The 15753-nt window shown below is 38.9% G+C and overlaps 1 long non-coding RNA gene across 1 annotated transcript in view; it reads right to left on the bottom strand.

Moving 5' to 3' along the window:
- The window catches only part of LOC119870019, a 34466-nt gene extending 19112 nt beyond the window's left edge, over positions 1-15354 (bottom strand). The window contains exon 1 of the long non-coding RNA XR_005355041.1: positions 15256-15354. This is a non-coding gene — a long non-coding RNA (uncharacterized LOC119870019). The remainder of the gene's footprint in view (positions 1-15255) is intronic.
- Between the last annotated feature and the right edge of the window lie 399 nt (positions 15355-15753).

Below are 15753 nucleotides of genomic sequence, written 5' to 3'. Positions count from 1 at the left end.
AGGCCTGGAGGTCTCACAGCTTACGGGCCCCCAGGGAACTTCTGGAAGGGAGGCGGGGTTGCCAACGCCCAGTCTTTCTAACTGTGCCCAGTCCAGGCCCTTTCCCAGTCCAGGCCCTACCCCGGGCACCCCTCACACCTGGGTTTATAGGACAGTCACTCTGCCCGGGGGGAATGCTCCCACACACTCAGTCCCAGCCTCACCCCTTCTCTTTCCTTGCAGGTCCTCAAAACCAGGGGCCCCATATTTATTTCCCTTCCCATTTTCTTTAAACTGGGACAATTTTTCAATTTAGAAATGGATGCTAATAAGAAGAAACATGGGCATCGCCCCCAAGCAAATCTGAAAGCCTGCCTTCCCCACGTTCCATGTCGACAAACCCCCAATACCCCTCCCCAAAGGGCAAAGGCCACCCTGAGCAAAATGCCAAACCAGCTTCTACAAATAAACTTGTGGCCAAACTGCAGCCATAAAACTTTGAAAACGACTCTGATTGAGACATTTGGACTAATTACCAGGGAGCAGCGGCTACGAGCCCTTCCCTAATGCTGTTTATTACATTCCCTCGTTATGGGGACTCCCTGGGGTTGGTTTCTGAAATAAAGATTTAATTTGAGGGTAAATCAGAACAACAAAAAATGTAGCTCGTTGTAAACAATAGTATCCCCAGCCCAGCTGAGCCCATCAATATAAAAACAGAAGTCCTCCTCATCCTCTCCATTCTGTAAACATGTTAAATGCTATTTATTGTGACTACATGTGTGTGGCCCGGCATGAGTGAAATTCGGAGCGTTTTCGTGACCGAGAGACATAAACATCAAATACTGCTCCCATCATTCTCCCAGTTGTAAAGTTATAAAATCTAAATATTAATTTTAATAGAAAGGTTAGGAAATTAGAAACTGCAGTACCCACTGAAATCATCGGAATAACATACAGCCCACAGAGGGAGCACCAGCATTCCAAGGAGATTAAAGAGGCAGGTGGGGTCCAGACGTGGTCCATGAAATATGACATGTGTCATAAACACAGGCTTAGGCCCATGGCTCCCTACCAACCCTGAGTCCTACCCGGCCAATGTTTTTTTTTGTTTTTTTTTTTGTTTTTTTTTTTTTAACTCAAGACAGGATGTACACAGATGCAAAGAGCAAGAGACGAGAAACAGTTAATCTGTGGCCCATAAGAAAGTCCATTTGACCATCTTTGACTTGAAGTCTGGGAAAGGGACAGTTTGTCATTAGCCTGACACCCGTGATCCCCAAGCTTGGGTTAAGGCGGGTTAAGGGACAGGCGGGTTAAGGCAGTCCTGCTGGAGGAACGTTGTGATCTTTGGGCTGCTCAAGCGGAGACAGTCTTAATTCTAGATGAAACCAGGAAGCACACATCACAGGCTTTCACCTCTAGAGACTGAGTCAGATGGTCCTTCCATGCAGGAGTAAGGACTTCTTCCTCCACTTGTGCTCTTCACCTCTGACTGCAAAGGGCACAGGCTTTGGAAACCACGCACCTGAGGGGCACTGCCATGGTGAAGCAAACAGACTGGCACTAGGTTGGAGTCAGAAGTCATTGGTTCTAACCCTCACCATGTAGCCAACTTCTAGCTGGACTTTCAGGAAGTTGCTTTACAACTTGTTATACATTCCACACCTGCCTTATCTACCTCCTTAGCTTGCATGTCCTAGACTTAAAGACTATGCGTGCCCTGATCACAGGTTAGAACAATGGCTCTCAACTGGAGCTAATTCTGTCCTCCCACCCCACCAGGGGACATTTTCCAATGTCTAGAGACATTTTTGGTGTCACAAGTTTGGGCAAGCTACTGGCATTTAATGGGTAGAGACCAAGGATGCTGCTGAATGTTCTACAGTGCACAGAATAGGCCCTCACAATAAAGTTATTCAGCCCAAAATGTCAATAATACCAACACTAGTTGGTTTTGTATCCATTTCTCTCGAGCTAAAGTCACTTCAAAACCTGATAATTTGGAAAAGCATAAACCTTTTAAGACCTTATGATATTTGTACTCAAAACATAAGCCAAACTGGTTAGAACACCAGCTCATGAAAAACAGAACCAATAATCTGGTTTTTAGACTTTACAGATCTTCAAAGTTCTCCAAAGGTATGCCCAGAGAACTAACCCAGGGTTCCCCAAAGGGTCTCTCCAGAGTAGGGACCTTACTTGTGTTTGCTGAATTGCACATCATCTTGCTACTGTGGCAAGACCAAGCACCTTGCCTGCTATGAGAGGCCTGTTCATTTTCTGTGTAAAACAAAATTAATGTGGGCAGAATGCAAGGAGAGGGGACCTTGCACAGAGTTGGTGGTTGAAAAATATTTCCCGTGGGAATGAATGAATGGATAGAAAACTGAATGAAGTGTCATCTAGTCAAGACTCTTATTTTCTCTCTGAGCTTCCATTTGCCCACCTATAATGGGGGGATGATGCTAACACCTGTTCCATAGATCCCATGGGATTCTTGTGAGGGACAAATTATATAATTCCTAGAGTGCCATTTTGAGGAATGGGTTTGGAAACAGTGATCCTTGAAATAGAAAAGACTCCATTTTTACTGCCACTCAGCTGCTGTCTCCCATGGTCAAACCCACACCAAACCAACTTGCATCTCCATGAAGTCAGGAAGAAACAACTCTGTGTACTTCAGTAGAATCTCAATCCCAAGTTACAATAGGAGTCCCTGACTTTGGGGAAAGGAGGTAGGATGGGGTTTCTCAAGCTCTGAATCCCCACACATCCTGCTTTTACCAGATGCCACATCTGCAGGATAAAGTTCTCTGACATCTCATGCTGCCTGTAACCAAATGAGTTTTCTCCTGATAAATACCGAACAGAAAAGGAAGTTGGGTAGCCTCATACACAATCCCTGCATAAGTTTAGAAGGGGTTCATGAAAATCTCACAAGCTCCCAGATGACTGGGACCCTCATTAGCTCTCACTCTATCTCACTCCAATGCCACCACTACCACTCCTAGCATTTATCTAAAGATTTCCATGGAAGAATAGTTCCATGAGATAATGCTTGGTATGCTGACATAAATTCTATGGTCACACAAACCTGGGAAAATGTTACACTAAGCAAAGTTGTGTTGTTGTTTTTTTTTAACTTGTAGGAATTTTTCACAGCCTTTGATGTACATTGGGAATTTCCATTGGCTATAGTGTATATTTACAAATCCACTTGAAGATTGCATCTTTTATTCTTTATTTACCTAGAAAATATTATGTTTCAAAAAAGTAGCTTGGGAAGATCTGGGCAATCATTCCCATCTTGACAAGTGACTGCCCTATCTAGCTTTTAAAGGGACCAGTCCATATACTTGGAGAAGGTCTCCCATGCATAGTCTACTTTTAATCTCAGAACCAAGTTCTCAGGTCTAATGTCTCAGTTTATAGATGTTCATTGGGAAAGTTCAACCCCTCCTGGGAAATCTACTTCAGATGAAGCTGAATGGACACTCTTTATTGACTACACATTGCCTACCTCAACAGCATCCACCCTAAGGAACTTAGAATTTATATATATGCCAAGCTGGCAGCTAACCCAACAAGATAGCAGCTATGAGAGCATTCAACTTGAGTGTCACTGCCTGAGAATGGCTCAACAGCTCAGAGGAGGGAAGAGAGAGCTAGAATTGGGTATATCAGGTAAGGAAGCTGGAAGGAATTGGAAACTAAAGTGGACCTTGACTATTCTGGAGAAGCGGAAAGGACCTGGCCCCATAGTTTTAAGCATAAAAAGAAAAAAACCTACGTTAGCAGTGTCTAAGGTCCGTTTCCCTGAAAGGAGAGCATGAGATACAGATTTGGATGCATTATGGGATTGCCTTCCTCCTTCAAGGCAAGGGATAAAGCCTTTTGAACCCCACAGCAGTCAATTATTGGTTATAGATACCCCTTGACATCAGGGGCTAACCTCATGAGCGAGGCAGCGAGGCAGCAGAGAATGATGCCCTGGCCTGGTAAAGGGCGTTGGGACGGGAACACCCACTAGCACCTATTATGAGCAACAAAGACAAAAATGTAGGAGTGAACATAAGATTTTCATGGAACAATAAGAACACAGTCTGAGGATAGGAAAAGATTTGAAATGTAGTATCACATCAGGCATATATAAGTTGAATAGAAGGATACAGAAACCTTTTTTTTGGGAGCCAGCATACACCCTAAGGTAGATCCCCCCCACTTTCCGATATAATATATTTTGAATGTGACCCACTCTGTGGTTTGATTGCTTTTCCCCTGTATCTGATTTTATTGCTGCCATCCATCTATATTCTACAACCACCACTCACAGAACCTTTCCAGAGTGCTGAGGCTTCAAATAAAAAGCTACACATACAATTTGCTTTTTTCTTTCTTGCATGATCTTGGCATTTGGTATGATTTTCCCCTAAAATTCTTCTTTTAGATAAACTAAACAATAGTTCCTCGGGGATACAGAGAATAAGACAGATATGGGATATGATAATGTCTAATATTTGCAGGCTGCAAGAGGAAATGAGTCATTTGAATAACATAAGCAATGATAACTCAGCTGAATATGACTAAGATGTTAAAAATAAGGTGTGTTTACAAGTGAATAAACTTCCTGATCATAATGCTAGTCTCCAGAGAGATGGAAAGGGAACAGCCAAAGGTCCTTGGCATCCCATAAATTTCATCCTATTTTCCACTGGCCAAATGTGGTCATAGTGGGTTGCTCCCAGTGGCCTCTCATTGCCTGTTGGTATAAAATTGAATGATATGCCCACTAGGGTGGAAAGTTCTTGACAGTCGACATGACAGCCCCATCTTTGGGGCCCTTTGCCTTTCTTTTCCTGAAGATTCATGAAGTAAAGCATTGGAGCTATCTTTTCCTGAGAAACAAATCCCTATATATATTCATTACTATTTCATTCTCGTTTTCTGGTCCTTCCCTCAGTTATCTTATTAAATCTCAGGACCCTGACAGTAATTCATCACTCATCAGATCCTTGACTAACCTGTAAAACTATTTTGAACTGGGTTGTGAATGTCTTACAGTGGTTAAACATTTCTCCTACTCAGATGACACTAACAACTTATCAGGGGCTTTCTCTTCTTGAATCCCACTGCTGTGGATTATAGGAGTAATGACATAGAAGAAATATACTTGGTAAGAGACTTATGTCCATTCAACACTTAGATAACTTTCTTAATACTGTCTCTTGTCCTTCAGTGTGCAGTCTCAAGAGGTTGGCAAGATGAAAAACTACTTTTCCAAAACCACCTTGCAGTCAGAGCACTCAGTGATTTGAGTTCTGTGGACAAAATAGATCCTCTGAGATGTGGAAAGGAGCAAGTAGACAGAGCCATCTTTCCTTGGCAAGGCTGGTGGATGAGCAACCTACAATGGCATGAGTGTCTGTAGTTGCCCCATTATGGTTCCACTGCCTGGGAACTGTGTTTGTAGATGTGAGACATCTGTGGAGAAGTGAGGATAGAAACAGTTTTCCATCCGTTGATCCTGGAGTAAAAACCCAACTTCATTTTCTGCATGTACATTATAGCTCAATAAAACAAAGTTAGAAAAAAATCTAATATTAATCCCTGACTTCTGATCCACCCAAGTTTTAAAATAATTGTGAAGTACTTAGGTACTACGTCCCTTTATTAAATACCTCTCTGTTTGTAATAGCTCGAGGGCTTTCTATTTCTTGCACATATCCTTCACCAGTATAATAGCTTTCTTCTTCATTTTAAGACCATACACAGGGGATAGATCTGTTTGTTTAAGAAGTTGTCCAACAAGGAGTGGACCATGCTTATGGCTAGTGAGCTTGCTATCACAGAAAGTAGTTCAAGAAGAGATCAGACAAGCCATATAAAAGGGATGGTATGATGGGAATTTGACTACTAGGCAGTAGCTTAGGCTCTTTAATTTCTAATGTGCTGTCTAACTCTGAGATTCTCTGATTTGGGCACAACTGATTTCCTTTGAAAGTAACTTCTGGAGACTGTTGCAAGAGACAGCCCCTCAAAAGAACTCCTAGGATGTAACAACCATGTTTAGGCTTTATAAGCCTTCTGCTGGCTCTGAATTTGAGCAGAATATGGGAGAAGGTAAGAACCCCACCACCACCACCACTAATTAGGCCTGCCAATCAATAGACAGAAACTAAAAGAAACTCTCGCAGAACAAAGGCAACACAATGGGATTGAAGAACCCAAGGATAGGAAGATTTTTTTTTTTATTCTGACTTTTGCATCTTTTCACTGTTTCAAAAATCCAAGGACTATTTCCGCCAGAAAAGTGCCTTCTCTTTACTTCCATGAATATCTCTAATTGAAAAAAATGGGACTTGTGGATCTCCTTCAACAGCTCTAATGAATGACTCTCCTTTGATTTCTATTCATACATGATAACTTCTCGAGACTACCTGAATATAAAAGGGGAAGGAAAACTAGAAAAAATATGTTGACCCAACCAGGAGTCACAGGTAAAGAAAAGATAGGATACTCTATGATAGGAACAGTTCATGCCTCCCATTTGCTCAGAGGATCATAGTGCTAGGCACTGAAAGAAGAAAGAGAACCCCAGTAGGCAGAACCACAGTTGATAAAAATCTGCTGGGTTATAAGCCCAGGAACCTATTGTCCAGCTCTAGACCCAGAAAAGAATTTTAAAAACACTCATATGAGAAGAAAGCAGAGCCAAGGAGAAAGTCCATACACTTTGCTTGTTGCCATAGTCTGGATTCTGGTAGACTTCTTCTCAGTTGAAAAAATACATATATATTTTTTGCATTCACTATATGTCAGGCACTGCACTAAGTGCATTCCATGTATTATCTCATTTATTAGTTATATAGTTCCATTATGTGTACAAATTTTCCTATCATACAAATGATGAATCTTAAACCAAAAGGGTAAAATTAACTAGACCAAAGATACACAGAGAATTTACTGAGAGAGCTAGGATTTGGATGCAGACCATCCAACATCTGCGCCTGTACTTTTAAGAACTCTGCTCTACAGCCTCATTTGTGATGGAGTCCACAAGAAAATTAAAAACCTGTGAAATAATAAAGAGGAAATAAAGCTCTGTCATTCTGAAGACCTAAAGGAAAAACAGAATTTTGAAAATTATTTATTATAAAAACCCTATAACCTTTTAAAACCATTTTTTTTTATTTAGAAGGAGACCATAAGCCATAGCTTGTTTGAAGCTAGAGTAGAAAGTCATAAAGACCAGAGTAGATTAGGGTGAAAGGAAAAATTAAAAATAGAGCATCATAAGTTCTCACAAGGGGTAGTGAAAGCAGAACTGGGGCAGCATGAAATATGTCAGTGAGTGGAGGATGGAAATGAGAAGCTCCTCTAAAAATGTAAAAGAAAATAACACAAGTGTAAAAATAATATTCAAGATAATAGCCATGGAAGATAAAGAATAGGAACACAAATTTTAAAATATTACAAATACAAATCTTCTAAAGGAAAAAATCAAAACAATTGGAACTGTAACAAATACTTATAGACATCAAGCCTCTCTGAGCTGACAAAATGCATGCATATCAGAATGGCTCTCCACAGTCCCAGCAAAAATCAATGGGAAAGACCAATGCTAAATCTTACCTTGGAAACATTTCAAAATTCTAAGTACAAAGAAAAATACTGTAAGTGTCCAAGCAGAAAACTCATGCTTTCTTCAGAGAAACCAAATCAGGCTGCTCTTAAGCTTCTCTGAAACTTTGGAAGTTCAAAAACAATATCACCAAATCTGCAGACATCAGAAAGAAAAAAGTGATAATAACCTAATATTTTTCTACCCACCCGAGTTATCATGCTTAAGAAAAGACAGGAGAAGGGTATTCTCAGAAATGAGAGAGTTCAGAAAACAAGCCTCTTGTGTGCTTTTCCTAAACAGATTGGGGATATACCACAGGCAGCCAAGGAACATATTGAAATGAAGATTGACAAAATCTCAATGAAGTGGAAAGGGACCAGCAGACTTCTAGGTGGGACAGCAACATGCATAACATGCAAACTTCTAGATTTCTGCAGATAATCATCACCTCCACACATCAGACTTAGTTAAGTCCATCACACTAATGAGCTAACAAGTACATAGAGGTCTTAGTAACTCCTCTCACAGCACCATATGGATAAACCTAAAATGAAATTCTTTTTTGTAACAGCTTTATTTTAATTCACATACCACACAATTCACCCACTTAAATGTGCAATTCAGTGGTTTTCAGTTGCCACAGTCAATTTTTGGAAATGTTCATCTCCCTAAAAACAAACTCTGTATCCTTTAGCCATCACTCCTATATTCTCCATCCCCACCTCCAGCCCTAGACTACCATTAATCTCCTTTCTGTCTCTATAGATTATCCTACTCTGGATTTTCATATGAATGGAATCATAATATATGGCCTTTTATGCTTGGCTTCTTTCATTTAGCATGTTTTCAAGGTTATCCATGTTGTAGCATGTCCCACAATATTTCATTTTTTTTGTGGCTGACTATATTCCATTGTACGGATATTCCACATTTGTTTATCCACCCACCAGTTGGTGGGCATTGGGTTGTTTCTACCTAAAATGAAACTAGTTCTTAAGCAAGTGTTACCATTTACCATGGAAACAACTCTACTTGAATTCAATAAATCCCTTTGATAGACATTGTCTCTTAGTCAAAGTTAATTATACATGTAAATTAAATACTTCAAAAGTAGAAAAAGATACCAAAAAACACTGTGGACATTTGGGAATGAAAGGTGACATATCTTTCCAATTTTATGTATTTTCAACATTTAAAAAAGGAGATACTCTACAGTTTACATTTTTTTAAGACTTTATATATTCATGAGAGACACAGAGAGAGAGGCAGAGACATAGGCAGAGGGAGATGCAGGCTCCCTGCAAGGATCCTGATGGGGAACTCGATCCCAGGACTCCGGATCACACCATGAGCTGAAGGCAGACGCCCAAACGCTGAGCCACCCAGGTGTCCCAACATTATAGTTTACATGGAGAGTGAAAGACACATTCTCTTATATATATTCAGCCTTACTATAATATTTGCTCTGAAAACACAAGCTTTTTCCAAAATGAGTGATCTATTAGGAAACAATTTGAACATCATGTAAACTTTGCTTACGCACAATTTTTTATGCAAAAAAATGGTAGGTGAACACATAAAACTGCACCCCACTGATAGGAGACTTTTAGAAATATACAAACACACATATTTACACACCTCAGATATCTACCAGCTACCTTGATGTGATCTGTGTTAGGAGCCACACCCATCCACATCTCATCATTGAAGTTTCTGTCAGATTTCATATGATCCTCTTTCTACTAATTCGCAGAAACTTACAATCTACAGTCCTTCTAACATCCATTTCCACAGACAAACTCCAAGTCTTTTTCAAAGCAAAGTGCCATACTTGTAGTTTTTTATGTAGTTCTTAACCCTTTAACATGTGTAACATTTGTGCTACTATTTTTTAATTATACTTTTTAAAAAAACATATTATTGATATTTTTTGAGTCTTATACCCCAATCCCCATTTTTCCCATAAGACCTGTGGTTTTTATTGCATTTTTTCACAGTGTGGTGATTTTTAGGAATGCATATGTGGAATAATTTCATATAAGACCTCTGAGAGGTGACATAAGCAACCTGTACCTCAGGGAGGCAACTGGCAGTTAACAATGTGAGGTTTGAAACTTAAACTTTCGCCATATTTTCTTTTGTAATGTGTTTTCAAAAAGAAATAGCTTTGAGAAATAAGGTTAACGTCAACCAAGCCTTGTGACAAAAGAACCCAGATTTAAAACTTTCTGTTTTCGTGGAAACATGGCTCTGATGAACCTGTAGGATACAGCTGGACAGGGAACTAGAAGAGATACACAATTCTGTTATGACTGCAATTCACACTGCTCTCAGTCAAGGGTCCTTCCAGCAAGGTAAGATTATACCCAGGTCTCAGTAGGATGCTTGGCACACAGAAAATGCTCGATAAAAGTTGAATGTGTGAACAAAAAAATGGAACATATAAAGAGATGGGAGAGTGGATTATATTTGGGGAAGAAAGCTCTTTACAGAGATCTCCAAATCCAAACCTTAGGTCTGAGTCCAAACTTAGGTGAACACCAGCACTTCAGTCCTGCACAAGCCAAAGGTATAGGTGAGGACTCAGCAGGAGTCTCCAGGAAACCCTGGCTGTCTTTTCTCTCACTGTGTACCAAGGCCTTCTAATTATTGTTGCTATCTCCCGTGCTGTAAAATATTTTATCGGTTGCACCACTTTGCAGCATTTTGTCTAAAGCTCTTAACTGTCATAAATGCATCCAACTGTCTGCCAATGTGGAATAATAAATAATTATTATGGGAGTGACTGATTTACTTAGAAAAAACATGAAAGGCCTCTAAACCTGGAGTTTCCTGCCCCACATAATGTGCGTGAAAGAAATGAGCATCAGTAATCACTGTCAACAGTCTCTTGTAACTAAGAATTGAACCATTTATCTGTCCAGCATGTGTAAATTATCATCATCGTCTCTTCCACAGGAAGGCCTAACGGCAATTTATGTTATAAAAATAATAAGATATGAGGGTTTAATAGAAATCACTTCTTGTTGCTCTACCTGGGAATACCGGGCTTTGGCACCAGCAAGCATCTCTGGCCCTACAAATTCAGGCATACCATCCAGCTGTTTATAGTTGGCTTCCTTATTTGTATATATGTTTTTACCTCCTTTAACCAAACGAAGAGAGAAAGCTTGCCTATTATATTTATGAGCCGACCTTTCCCTATCCACTTCAAGGATACTTTCTTTTGTGACCAACAAAGATAATGCCAGGGAGCAAATGAGTTCTAAGCACTGAATAATTGTAAATGTTCTGACATCCTCTGAAAATATTATCAGGGCTCTAAGTTGCTACATATCCATCATGTCTTGGCCAGGATAGTTTTTGTTTTTTTTTGTATTTTTTTTTTCCAAATGAGGCTGATTTTAACTTTAACAGTCCTTGGAATGTGCCAACTTTCTTAGTTATCTTGACCTTGAAGATGTGTGGACTCCTTTGGATACCCCAGAGAAAAGGCTTTGGGAAGGAGACATTTATATGTTTGCAAGTACATAAGTATGCTCCATGAATGATTCTTTTTACCGTTTGGGGTGAGTCTTCAAGGATTAACACCCTGAAGGCACAGTGTCCCTACCATGCAGGGAGAAAACATACTGTTTATTGCTTAATGGAAGAGATTTTTCACTTTCTAACCTAGGTAGATACCACAGGTAAGCTCAGCCATGTCCATTAGAGACCAAGGTGGTGGTGGGTACTGAAGATGGAGAATATAATTTGGGGAATTGGAAACCTGGTGTGCTTACTGGAAGAATGAAAAACCACACTCAAACTATTCTTCTCCTGGTCAGTTCTGAGCTGTTAAGTGAAAAAAAAAAAGAAAGAAAGAAGAAAGAAAGAAAGAAAGAAAGAAAGAAAGAAAGAAAGAAAGAAAGAAGAAAGAAAGAAAGAAAGAAAGAAAGAAAGAAAGAAAGAAAGAAAGAAAGAAAGAAAGAAAGATCCTCTTATCCTCTTATCTCAGGAAATTCAAAGATGTCCTGGATATGGTCCCTACCCATAAGAAACTCAGTCCAGTGAGTGATGTGGGAATGTATACAGATTGTTATTTCTTCTAGGGCACTAATTCTACTTTTAAGATTTTCCCCACTAAGTTAAATTGGCACATATATCCCAAGAATGGTTGCAAAGATAATCTTTGTGGCATTGTTTATTGGCCATATGGCAAAACAACCTAATAGTCCTTTATCACAGATTGGCAAATGTACTATACACTTAGAATACTATGTTGCACTTAAAAAGAAGGAACATGGGATCCCTGGGTGGCGCAGTGGTTTGGCGCCTGCCTTTGGCCCAGGGCGCGATCCTGGAGACCCGGAGATCGAATCCCACATCGGGCTCCCAGTGCATGGAGCCTGCTTCTCCCTCTGCCTGTGTCTCTGCCTCTCTCTCTCTCACTGTGTGCCTATCATAAATAAATAAAAATTAAAAAAAAAAAGAAGGAACATATCTGTACATCCAGATGCACAACTCTCTCTCTCCCAAAAACGTCATGTTCTCTGTGAGAACTTTCCTGACTGCTCAATTTTAGATTTCAACTCTATTTCTCAATATTTACTAACTTCTGACTCCACGTTATTTTCCACAGTAACACTCAGCACCCTCTATCAGAATACATATTATGCTAACATAATTCTTTAAATACATATAAACGCGTATGGAGACATATAAATATATACAGTTGATCCTTGAACAGTGCGGAAGCTGGGGGACACAACCCCTCACACAGTCAACAATCTGTGTATAATTTTTGCTCCCCCAAACCTTAACGACAATAGTAATAGCCTACTGTTGACCAGAAGCCTTTCTGATAACATAAACCATCAATTAACATATATTTTGTATGTTTATACATATTGTATATGTCATTTTTACAATAAAGGCCAGAGAAAAGAAAATGATAGTAAGAAAATCCTGAGGAAGAGAAAATACATTTACAGCACTGTGCTATATTTGTGGAAAATTAGCAAGGCGAGAAAATATGTGCTGCTTCCTCATTTATGTACAAGGGTTGTAGATGTATGTGCTAACCAAGGGCCTCTAGAAGGATAATCAAGAGACTGGGAAAAGTGGTCTCCTCTAGGGACAAGTACCAGGGTATGTGAGTTTAAGAGTGAGAAGGACACTTAGGTTTTATTGCTTATCTTCTCAGAAACTCTGACTTTTTTTTTTTTGACTATGTGCATATTTGCTTTTTAAAATTATTTTTTAGAAATCATGAGTAAAGCTGAGGTCTGGCATGGTTGTGTACTGAACATATACAAGAGTGTTGCCTGAATTATTCATTTACAGTTTCAAATCCAGATGCCTACAGGGGCCAAGGTGGTGATAACCGGCATAGAGAGTGCAGGGATAAGAAAAATACCTGGTAACATCAAATACATGCCTGAAATTACATGCTTTCTTCCATTTTCCTTGAAATACACATCATTTTTTTGTCTATCTTTTGCTTTCCACGTTTTCAGACACATCATCATAAATATTTCTTTGCTCTAAACACACACACACACACACACCAAAAGTGCACATGCTGTGGTGGTAAGTAAGTCTTCTTTTTTAAAAAGATTTTAATTATTTATAAAATAATAAAAATCTTGAGGGACACACAGAGAGAGAGAGAGAGGCAGAGACAGAGGGAGAAGCAGGCTCCCTGCGGGCGGCCTGATGTGGGACTCTATCCTAGCACCCAGGATCATGCCCTGAGCCAAAAGCAGATCCTCAACTGCTGAGCCACCCAGGTGCCCCAGTAAATAGGTCTTGACTCTGGCCTCTACTGTGGTTTACAAAAGACACCTGCCAGTCTACTAGAGGATGGCTTCTCTTCAACTCTAGTTGGTGACTAGGCAGGATTTCTGACTCAGTGCTGCCAGATCTTCTGAATTTTAGGAGAAATTAAAAATTCAAAGTGTTCATTTAAAATCTGCTACAGAATCAAGTCAAGTGGAGTTTATTCCAGGATTGCAGGCCTGATTCAACCCTCAAAAAATCAATCACTGCAATTCATCACACTATATGATCATATCAATAGATGCAGAAAAAACATTTGGCAAAGTTCGGAATCCATTTATAATAAGAACTCACAGAAAACTAGGAATAGAAGGGAACATAACGAAGCGTATTTATGAAGAACCTGTAGGCCAGAATCATATTGAATGTTTTCTATGTAAGAGATCAGGAACTAGTCAAGGATGTCCACTGTTACACTCCTATTCAATACTGTACTGGAAGCCCTAACAGATTCAATAAATATAGATAAAGAAATAAAATGCACTCAGATTTGAAGGAAAAATAAAACTACCTCTATTTACAAATACTATGATTTTCTACATAGAAAAAGCACAGGGAAGCTCCTAGAACCAAGTGAGTTTAACAAGGTTGAAGAATAGAAGATCAATATTCAGAAATCAATTGTATTACAATATACTAGCAATGAACAAACTACTATAAGTAAAATATTTTCAAACAGTACCATTTATAATAGTACCCCAAAATGAATTTATAGCTATAAATCTGACAAAATAGGTGCAGGATCTGTATGCTAAAACTATGCTGATAAATGAAAACCAAAAAGGCCTAAATAAAGAGAAAGGCATGCTCTGCCCATGGTGCAAGAGTCAATATAGTTAACATGCCAATTCTCCCCAAATTCATTCATAGATTTAATGTGATCCCAATGAAAATCCCATCAAGATGCCTTGTAGAAGCGTATTAAACTGATGCCCAAATTTATATGAAAGATAAAGGAACTAGAATAGTCAAAACAATTTTGGAAAAGAACCAAATTGGAGGACTCCCACTATGAAATTTTAAGCAGTACCAAAAAGCTATCAGTCAAGGCAGGGTGGTGTTGGTGACAACAGAGACTCATAGGCCAATGGAACAGAATTTAAAAATCCAGAAATTTCCTGGTGCACATAAATATCAACTGATTTAAAAATTTTTGACAAGAATTCAATGGAGAAAAATTAGCCTTTCCAACAAATGATGCTATAAAAAACTCGATATCCATATGCAAAAAAAAAAAAAAAAATCCCCAAAATGAAAAACACCTTGACCCACACCTCATACTAGATAAAATTAATTTAAATTGGAACACCAACTCAAACACAAAACATAATAGTATAAAACTCTTAGAAGGAAACATAGAACTAAATCTTCATGACTTTGGCTTAGTCAAAGACATCTTAAATCTAGCATCCAAAGCACAATACAAAAACGAAAACAAAATGATAAATAGAAAAATGATGGGGACTTTATCAAAACAGAACACTTCTTTTTCCCCATTTTTTTTTCACAAAGATCACAATTAAGAGAAGTAAAGGAAAGCCACAGGCTAGGAGAAATTATTTGTAAATCACATATGCAACGAAATAGCTGTATCTAAAATATATTTATAAAAAACCTCATAAAACATAATAAGTAATGATAAACAATCCATTTTTTTAAAAGTCAAGATATTGGAACAGACACTTCACCGAAGAAGGTACATGCAGCTGAATAAACACAAGAAAAGATACTCAATGTCATTAGATATTAGTTTGGCAAATTAAAATAACAACAAGACACTACTACACATCTATTAGAATGATTCAAATAAAAAAAAATGCTGACAATACCAAGTGTCCGTGAGTATGCAGAGAGCCAAGAATTCTCTTGCATGGCTGGAAGGAGTACAAAATGGCACAGTCACTCTGGGAAACATGCTGGCAGTTCCTGAAAAGTTAAAAACACATTGACTGTCTGACCCAGCAATCCTACTTCTAGATACTTATAGAAGAGGACTGAACGCATGTTCATATGAAAAACTGGATATGGCCTATATTATAGCATTATTCATAATCGTCCAAAACTTGAAAGAGCTCAGATATCCTTTGGTGGACAAGTGGACAAGCAAACAGTGGTATAGCCATGCAATGGAATACTATTCAGAAATTAAAAGGAGCCAATTGTTGACACATATGACATAGATGAATCTCAAATTCATTAGGCTAAGTAAAATAACTCGGTCTCAAAAAGTTTCATAACTGTTTGACTTTATTTATATGACACCCTGGAAAAGGCAAAACAGTGGGAACAGAGCAGATCTGGTTGTCAGAGCTTAGAAGTGAAGTCAG

The sequence above is a fragment of the Canis lupus genome, chromosome 2, assembly GCF_011100685.1.
Source record: "Canis lupus familiaris isolate Mischka breed German Shepherd chromosome 2, alternate assembly UU_Cfam_GSD_1.0, whole genome shotgun sequence".
Classification (NCBI taxonomy): Eukaryota; Metazoa; Chordata; class Mammalia; order Carnivora; family Canidae; genus Canis; species Canis lupus.
Note: the sequence above shows the minus strand (reverse complement) of the source record. Positions and strands in the feature narration are given on the sequence as shown.